The 9,932-nt window shown below is 35.3% G+C and overlaps 1 pseudogene; it reads left to right on the top strand.

The window, feature by feature from the left end:
- The first annotated feature begins 764 nt into the window (after nucleotides 1-764).
- LOC131411469 (large ribosomal subunit protein eL42-like) lies at nucleotides 765-1,118 on the top strand (annotated as a pseudogene).
- The last annotated feature ends 8,814 nt before the right edge of the window (nucleotides 1,119-9,932 follow it).

Here is a 9,932-nt window from a genome sequence, read left to right as displayed (position 1 = left end):
GAGGAAGCTCCCAAATCTGCATATGAATATCACTCAAATCCTTGGCTTACCTGTGAACAAGTGCTTGGAAAATACTAAGATTCACAATATAAAACAATAGCTGTAACACGGAATTGAGTAGAGATCTCAACTTCTACCCACTGCAAGGGAGATAGTTTGGTGCTTAAGTGAACTGCCTACTAGAACAAAAACAAACACTCTTTAGAAGAAAGAATCATAGTCTCTACAACAGTTCATTCAGAATATGCATTATAAAATAATAAATTAGTAGACTTGCAAAGAAACAGGAAAATGTGATCCACAATCAAGAGAAAAAGCAATCAATAGTTACTGAGCCTGAAATGTTCAAGATGTTGGAATTAGCAACCAAGGACTTGAAAGGGTCTGTTAAATCTATGTTTCAGACTATAAAGGACAATATATCATAATGAATAAAGAGATAGGAAAATCAGGTAGAAAATTGTAAACTGAATGAAAGTATAACATAAGAATTCTAAAACTGAAAAGTAAAATGTCTGCAATGAGAATTTCCTTGAAAAGTCTTTAATAGCAGATTGGAAATAGCAGAAAGGATGGATCAGGGAAATTACGGATAGATTAGTGAAATTAAAGACAGATTTTCTCCCGAAGATTATCTTCTGAAGACAGATAGAATATCAGTATAAATTATCCAATGTGAAGAATTGAGCAAATAAAGATTAAAAATAAATCAACAGAACCTCAGAGACTGACGGGACAATATTAAGTGGTATAAAATATATGCAATGTCATCCATACCAAAAACACACCAGCAAACATTTGTGAACTTTCCTAAAACCTGCTCGACTTTCTGAAAGAAGTGTGGCAAGCACCAACCTCACAAAATGACACAGTACAAAGAGGGCAAGGACCCTCCATATGCCCGGGGAAAGTGACATTATGACAGAAAGCAGAGGGGCGATGGTGGACAGACTAAGCAGATTTTCTAGGAAAAGTCTAAAACTACAAAGAAGATTGTGCTAAGGGTTGACTATGTTGAGCCCAACTGCAGATCTAAGAGAATGTTGGCTATTAAGAAATGCAAGCATTTTGAGGTGGGAGGAAATAAAAAAAGAAAGGGCCAAGTGGTCCAGTTCTAAGCATATTTTGTTTTATTATGAAGACAATAAAATCTTCAGTTCACTATTCATGTATATATATGAATAAGAAAGAGTCAATCCCAGAGTAGGGAAGAAATAAAACAAGACAGAAAAAAAGTGTGTATATGGGGGTGGGAATAGTCAGATATTCCCCAGACTTGGGGAAAAAAAACAAACTTGCGGATCCAAGAAGCTCATCAAATCCTAACCGTGATAATTACCAAGAAAACTGTATCTAGGCATATTGTAGTCCAACTTCTGAAAACCAAAGACAAGCAGAACATCCTGAAAGCAGCCAGAGAAAAAAGATAAATTAGATACAGGGGATGTTATAGTTCCTTGTCAGTAAGAATGATGGCTGATACCTCATCAAAAACAAAAGAGGCTAGAAGGCAAGAAAACAATGTTTAAACTGTTAAAAGAAAAACTCTTTTACCCAGAATCTTATATCCAGTGAAAATAATCTTCAACATGAGGGCAAAATAACTATATTTTCAGATAAATAGGAACCACAAAAATTTATTGCCAGCAGATCTGCACCTCAATGAATACTAAAGCATGTTGTTCAAAATTAAGGAAAGTGATGATAGGTTAAAACTTGGGATTCCATAAACTAATGCACAGCACCATAAATCATCAATATATAGGTAAATATTAAAAGACATGATTACTTAAAGAAAAAACATTTAACACTTTAACACTATATATAGTGCTGTATCATAGGTGTGTATCCTAGTCATATCATAGGTGTAATATACATGTCAACAGCCCCCAGGATGGATGGTTAAATGGAACCATGATGTTACAAGTTTCTAGCGTTTTACATGGATTGGTAAAACAATAACTATAAGTAGACTGTGATAGGTTAAAAATACATATTGTAATTTCTAGGATAACCACCAAAAACATAAAGAAGTATAGCTAAAAAGTTAATAAAATGGACTACTAAAAATATTTGATTAACCTAAAAGGCAGCAGGAAAGAAGGAACCATAAATAAACAAGGCAGCCAGTTGGAACAAATGAAAACAAACAGCAAAATGATAGACTTAAATTTACCATATTGATAATTACATTAAACAAAAATGGACTGAATACTCCAATTAAAAATGAAAGATGATTGGTGTGGATATAAAAAGCAAGAACTACATTCTGTCTGTAAATGATGCCATTTAAATTAAAGATAAAAATAATCTAATAGCAACAGGATGAAAAATGATTTACCATGCAAATAATAAACATATTAAAGCCAGAGTGACTATATTAACCCCAGACAAAACAGAATTTAAGGCAAGGAGTACTACAAGAAATAAAAGAAGAATATTTCATAATAATAAAACTGTTAGTTTTTCAGGAAGACAACAATCATAAATTTATGAGCCTAAGAGATCTTCGAAAAACATTAAGCAAAATTGAAAGTCCTAAAGGGAGAAATAGACAAATCCACAACACTCATTAGCAACTTTAACATTCCTCTGTATAACTTACAGAGCAACCAGACCAAAAAAATCAGTAAAAACATAGAAAATCTGAGCCTGATTAACCATCTTGACCAAGATAACCTTGCACTATAACCAAGCACTATACTCAGCAACTGCAGAATATACATTCTTTTCAAGTTCACATATAATGTTTGAAAAAGACAGACTAAATGCTGAACCATAAAAGAAAAAATTCTCAAAAAGTTTTAGAAGATCGCTATCTTAGAGATGTGTTCTCAGACCACAATGGAATTACAATATAAATCAGTAAAAGTAAGATATCTACAAAAGCCCTATATATTTGGAGATTAAATAGTACACATAGACATAAACTATGAATCAAAAAAGATGTTACACGGAAATTAAAAATATTTCAAACTGAGTGGTAGTGAAAACACAACATATTGAAATTTGTTGAATGCAGCTAAAACAGTGGTTAGCGAGAAATGTATAACCTCTCATGCTTATATTAGAAAGGGAGATATGCTTATAATCAACAATATGTTTCCACCCGAAGAAGCTAGGCAAATTAAAAATCCAACACAAGTAGAAGAAGGGAAATGCTACAGATAAGAGCTGAAATAAATGAGATAAAATACAAATAGTAGAAAAAATTAAAGCCCAAAGCAAGGTCTTTGAAAAGATTAATAAAACTGATCACTTCTCACAAGAATGGTCATGGAAAAAGAGAGAAATCACAATTACCAACATCAAGAATGAAAGAGGGAATATCACTACAAACCCTATAGCTCTTGGAAAGGATAATAAGAATACAGTGTTACGTGAAAAAAACAATATCAAAGTGCAAAAGAGAAGCTACAGTAGGCTACCTTTGTGTAAGAAAGAAGGAGAAATAAAACTTATAGAAATCTCCTCATTTGCACAAAAAGAAACATGGAAAGGATAAACTAGAAATGAAAGAGATTGGTGACCTGCAGTATAGGGAAGGGTGGAAGAGATGGGGGAACAGAAACTCGATAGAAGTGATGGCAGAAGTTGGAGGAGTGATATTTCTGAGTATAATTTTTGGTATAGTCCTGACTTTTAGAACATCATCATCATTATTATTATTATTATTTATTTTGATGAGGAGGACTAGCCCTGAGCTAACATCTGTTGCCAATCCTCCTCTTTTTGCTGAGGAAGATTGGCCCTGGGCTAACATTCATGTCCATCTTCCTCCACTTTCTATGTGGGACACTGCCACAGCATGACCTGACAAGAGGTGCTCATGTCCCCTCCCAGGATCCCTGAACCTGCGAACCCCGGGCCACCGAAGCAGAGCGCGAGAACGTAACCACTACGCCACTAAGCCGGCCCCTAGAACCATATTATTTTTAATGTACTTAAAAATATAAATCAAATTTAACAAGAGTGGGGAGGAGAATGAAATTGAATAGAAACAGAAACAAATGAACGTAACTGTAATTCAAATGAATAACAATCACACTGAAGAGGAAAAACGAACCGTTCCAAGGAACTTTTGAATACATTCCTTTCACTCTATACCCCCAAGCTAAAAACAAGAACAGTAAACGAATGGAAAACTCTAATCAATCACTGTGTTTTCCAGTTTTAGCAATACTAAATTTAGCATTACTAAATACTAATACTAATACTAGTTAGCATACTGAAATTACTTTATATATATTTTAGGATTGAGGAAATGAGTAAATATGTTTTGGATAATAAGAATCAGGTTTCTCAATGTCAGAGAAGCAAATTACAAATGTGGAAATGAAGAAGGCTAGAGTGAATCGTGTGGAATTGGAAGTATCAGTATGAGCTCATAGATGTAGACATAGATATGTATATGTCTGTGTGTGTACATACATACACATATACATATATTTCCTACTTCAATCTACTTAGGGGGCTTACAAGCAATGACACCCAGTAGCACGTCATGTCTCAATTATGGTTTCCAAATACTTTTATCAACTAAAGGACCCAGGGTTCCTTGGAGAAAGGGCTAACTCCAGGGCTGGGGCAGGCAAAATTAAGTATGAACCTGGAACCTGCTAGAGGTGAGGAAGAGCTCAAAGAATGATTACTGTAACTGAAAGTACATTGAAACTAGTTGAAAAGGACTCCGCCTGGCCAAATTTAGCAAAATTCGAGCAAAAATAATAAATTAATAGATTTTATCCAATAAATAAGAATCTAAGAAACTATCTCATTAATAAATGAGAAAATTAATGGGGGAGATGCAAAAACTCTTCTTACAGTAGAATGCCAACCAAAATGTAGAGGGAATGATAAAATTAAAAATCACCATTTGAGGCCAGCCCTGCCCGTGGCTTAGCGATTAAGTGCACGCACTCCGCTACTGGTGGCCAGGGTTTGGATCCCAGGCGCGCACCGACGCACCGCATCTCCGGCCATGCTGAGGCCACATCCCACATAAAGCAACTAGAAGAATGTGCAACTATGATATACAACTATCTACTAGGGCCTTGGGGAAAAAAAAAAAAGGAGGAGGATTGGCAATAGATGTTAGCTCAGAGCCGGTCTTCCTCAGCAAAAAGAGGCAGATTAGCTCAGGGCTGGTCTTCCTCAAAAAAAAAAAAAATCACCATTTCGTAATCACCATAGTAATAACTGTTTCAGGCTAGAATCATTGTTGGATGCTAAAACTAATAGGTAAAATTTTAATGAGAAACAGGATATTTTCATAATCTCAAAGTATTATTAATACTTATTAATTACAACAGGAAAAGTAATAACTCTATGGTGGAGAAAACTTGCAGACACCAACAAAGCAAGTGATCAAAGTTGACAACACCACGAATGATTCCAATACATATTGTGCGTCTATTGATTTGATTACTGAAAAGGACACAGCATCATTTCTGAGATATTCCTGACAAAAATGCGGAACCGAAATCTAGTAACAAGAGAAATATTTTTTCAAAGACACAAATTGAGAGACATTCTAAAAGAAAGGCAAAGTCATGAAAGACAACAAAGATTAGGGAACTATTCCAGATTAAAGGAGACTAAAAAGATTTGACAAGTAAAGGAAGTGTGTGATCTTGGATTGGTACTTGGAGCAGAGTTTTTTGTTGTTGTTATTTCCTTTTACTATGAAGGATATTTAGTGAAATAACTGGTGAAATTTGAATGTGGTCTGTATATTGGATAATGGCATTGTACCAATGTTAATTTCCTGATTTTAAAAATTGTATTATGGTTACAAAAGAATATCTTTGTTTTTAGGAAATACACATTGATGTGTTCAGGGGTAAAGGCTATTATGTCTGTTACTTAGTACACAGTACTCAGTACACCGTACTAAGTTGAGAAAAATATTTGTATTTATATTATATAATATTTATATTACATTTTATAAATGTACAGGTGTAAAAAGGAAGGAAAGAGAAAACAAACAAATGTGTTAAAATATTAATATTTGGGGATTGAGCCCAGTGGTGTAGTGGTTAAGTTCAGCACACTCTGCTTTGGCAGCCTGGTTCACAGGTTTGGATCCCAGGCGTGGACCTACACTACTCATCAAGCCAAGCTGTGGCAGTGACCCACATACAAAATAGAGGAAGACTGGCACAGATGTTAGCTGAGGGCCAATCTTCCTCAAGCAAAAAGAGGAGGATTGTCAACAGATGTTACCTCAGGGCCAATCTTCCTCAGCCAAAAAAAAAAAAAAATTAACATTTGGGTAATCTGATTGAAGAGTATGCAGATATTTGTATTATTTTTGTGACTTTCATTTAAGTCTAAATTACTTCAAAATAAAAAGTATAAAAGGATAATAAAGGAAAATGAGAAAAAATTATGCCAATAAATTTAACAACAAAAATGCAATGGACAAATTCCTTGAAAATCATAACTGGCAAAATAGAAGAATCTAAAAATCTAAAGAGCCCTTTGTCTAGTAAAGAAATCAAATTCATTATTAAAAACTGCCGGCCCGGTGGTGTAGTAGTTAAGTTCACACACTCCACTTTGGTGGCCAGGGGTTCACCAGTTTGGATCCTGGGCATGGACCTACACACAGCTCATCAAGCCATGCTGAGGCGGCGTCCCACACAGAGCAACTAGAAGGATGTACAGCTATGACATACAACTATCTACTGAGGCTTTGGGGAGAAAAAAGGAAAAAAGGAGGAAGATTGGTAACAGATGTTGGCTCAGGGCCAATCTTCCTCAAAAAAAAACAAAAAACAAAAACATCACTGCATCTGATCCTCACCAGCCTGGAAGGTGAGCATCTCCACAAAAAAATAAATAAAATTTAAAAATTTTAAAAAATCATTGTTAAAAACTTTCTCCAAAAGAAAATTCTAGGCTGAGATAGTAAAACTGGTGAATACTATCAAACATTTAAGGAAAAAATGATACCAATCTTACACAAATTTGTTTATAAAGTAGAAGATGAGAGAACCCTTCTCAACTCATTTTATGAAGCCAGTATACCTTGATACAAAAATCTAACAAAGACATTAAAGTGTTACAAACTAATATCTCTTATGAACATAGATGAAAATATCCTTCACACAATATTAGCAAATTGAAACCTTGTTTTTAGGAAATGGACACTCAAATATCTAGGTGTGAACAGGCATGAGGTCTGCAAATTAGTCTCAAATGGTTAAAAAATACATGCACATATCTCTGTCTCCATGTAGATAAACAGAGAATAAGGAAGTGATTGGGGCAAAATGCAAACTGATGAATCTGGATAAAGGGCATACAGGAGTTCTTGTACTTTTTTTGCAACTCTTATATAATTTGAAATTCTATTGATGCAAAAGCTTACCAAAAAATCTATTTACTATCATAGTCTAACAATATGTAATTTACTTACCCATGTCAAAGATTGCTGTGGGGCTATAGAATACACACTACATAAATACAGCCTTCATTAAATGGAAAAAAATTAAAATCTAATAATATTACTTCATAAGATATACCGATATCCTTTGTAGACCATATTTCATATCCCTTTTGTATCCTTACAATAAAATCTGGATTTTGAGAAAAAGCAGCTAAGTGCAGTTATGGTATCAGCGACCATATCCAATCACTCAGGAATTACTCACATTCTCCCTTCTAAATATTTCTAGTATTTTTCCTTCCTGCCAGTTTTTGTGGCTGTTGTCAACATTGAACTCTTGAGGTCGCCCTGAGTTATTTAGTCAACTCCTAATTGTCTCCCATCCAGTTTCACCGTCAAACCATTCTTCACACAGCCAAAGGACTTATCTTTTATTCTATTAAATTTCATGTCTCTTTGGATTAAAATCTAACAATAACTCGACATTATCTATAGGATAGTATCCATGCCCCTTAGAATTTTGAACAAAATCTCTTATGATTCAACCCTATTATTGCTTAAGTCTACCTACCTTGATAGGTAGAATTCTAAGATGACCCACAGTGACTCAGACCCTTGTAGAATCTTCTCCCCTTGAGTGTGGGCAGGATCTGTAACTTCCTTCTAAACACAGAATACTGCAAAGGTAATGAGACATCACTCCTGTGATTATGTCATGTTATATGGTAAAAATGAAGGGATTTTACAGATGTAATTAAGGTCCCCAAACAGTTGACTGTGAGTTCATCAAAAGGGAGATTATCCTGGGTGGGCTTAAATCAATCAGGTGGGACCCCTTTCAAAAGGGTCAGGAACTCCAAGTGGAGAGACTCTCTTGCTCTCCTGAAGAATCCTGCAGTGATGATGGGAACTGCCTATAGCTAGAGCTACATGGGAAAGAACTGTGGGGGCCTCTAGGAGCTGAGAAGAGCCATTGGCTAACAGTCAACAAGAAAGTGAGAACCTCATCTTAGAATCTCGACCAACCAAATTCTGCCAGCAATGGTGTAAGCTTAGAGGAGGATCTGAGCTCCAAATGAGGATGCAGACTGGATGACCTGAATGCAGCCTTGTAAGGACCTGGGCACAGAACCCAGATAAACCATGCCCAGACTTCTAACCCACACAGACTGAGATAATTAAGAGTTGTTGTTTTAAACCACTAAATATGTGGTAATTTGTCACACAGAATTAGAAAACTAACACACCTACCAAAGACCACCTGTGCCTTTGTCTCTACTACGATGTGCACCAATCTTGCTTGCATGTCTCAAAATCTTTGTATATGCTTGGAAAGGTGTCTTTCCATTCTGCAAACTAATTTAGAAGTAGTTGTTTCTCTGTCTTTGCTACACACTTTTAACCTATACGCCATATTATGACATTGGTTTAAACATTTGTCTTTCCTACTGGACTAATCTTGATGGCAGGGACAGGGTCTCATCTTGATATTTCCCTAATAATTGGCTCAGAGGAGATTTTACATACTTCTTAGTTGAAATTGCTCTAACTGACTGCAAAAAAAATTTGCGCTATATCTATAAGCACAATCATTTTTGTCATTTTTTCCTACAAAAGAAATGAATAGATATGGGATTTAAATAATCTTTTATGCTATAGGAAAGAAATACACTAAGAAACATGTATAAATTCACATAGAAGTTTCTAAACCCAATATAGTAATCAATAACCCTAATTCCTGGTCTATAGCTATAAATTCCACTACAATGTCTGTAACGTTCCATTTTTCTTAAAACAGAACAATGAAGGCTGCCAGCAAATTCACTAATTGCAGGATGAGACAAAAGAGATGGTCTGTGACTGCTGACATTTCACCAAAGCCTTATTAGTATGCTAGCATACCAGCAAAGCAACCAGATAAATGAGCTGCACTTCTAAGGAAGACCAGGAATTTAGCACACTGGAAGAGAAGAGATTCTCAAAAGAATGGGAATGCATTTAAAAAGCAGTGTCTGGAACAGTGTGATATGTGTCACTAGTGCATCAAGCCGCAGCTATTCTGCTTTCTGAGTTATACAGGGCATTGTTTCCCATAGTCTCACAGTTCACCCATATAGACGTCAGTTCTCGGTAGGAAATACTAGCTGTTAGGACTCAGATGCCACTGTGATTCTCACACTATGTAAATGACAACAAATGTTTGAAAAAGGAAAAAATGTAGCTTGGGAGGAAATAAAAGAATTACAATGTTTTTAGTGAAAATTAGACATTTTAGTTATTTTTTTAAAAAAAACATTTATTTCACTATTTGTGGGACAATAAGCTGGAATGACATTTGTGTGGAAAAAATTTAGCAATATTAAACAAAATGGCACTGGAAATCCCTTTTACTCAGCAATTTCACTTCTAGGAACCCACTCTATAGAGACACTAGCTAAACAAAATGTTTTTCATCCAGAAGCAGCAGAGTGTTGGCCGTTGCATAGCCTGAGTATAATCAGATCATGCATGAAGGGCTTTATCTGGTAGCTCCGTTTCT

Source organism: Diceros bicornis, chromosome 1 (genome assembly GCF_020826845.1).
Source record: "Diceros bicornis minor isolate mBicDic1 chromosome 1, mDicBic1.mat.cur, whole genome shotgun sequence".
Taxonomy (NCBI): Eukaryota; Metazoa; Chordata; class Mammalia; order Perissodactyla; family Rhinocerotidae; genus Diceros; species Diceros bicornis.
The sequence above is the reverse complement of the archived record's forward strand: the minus strand, read 5'-3'. Positions and strand labels throughout refer to the sequence as shown.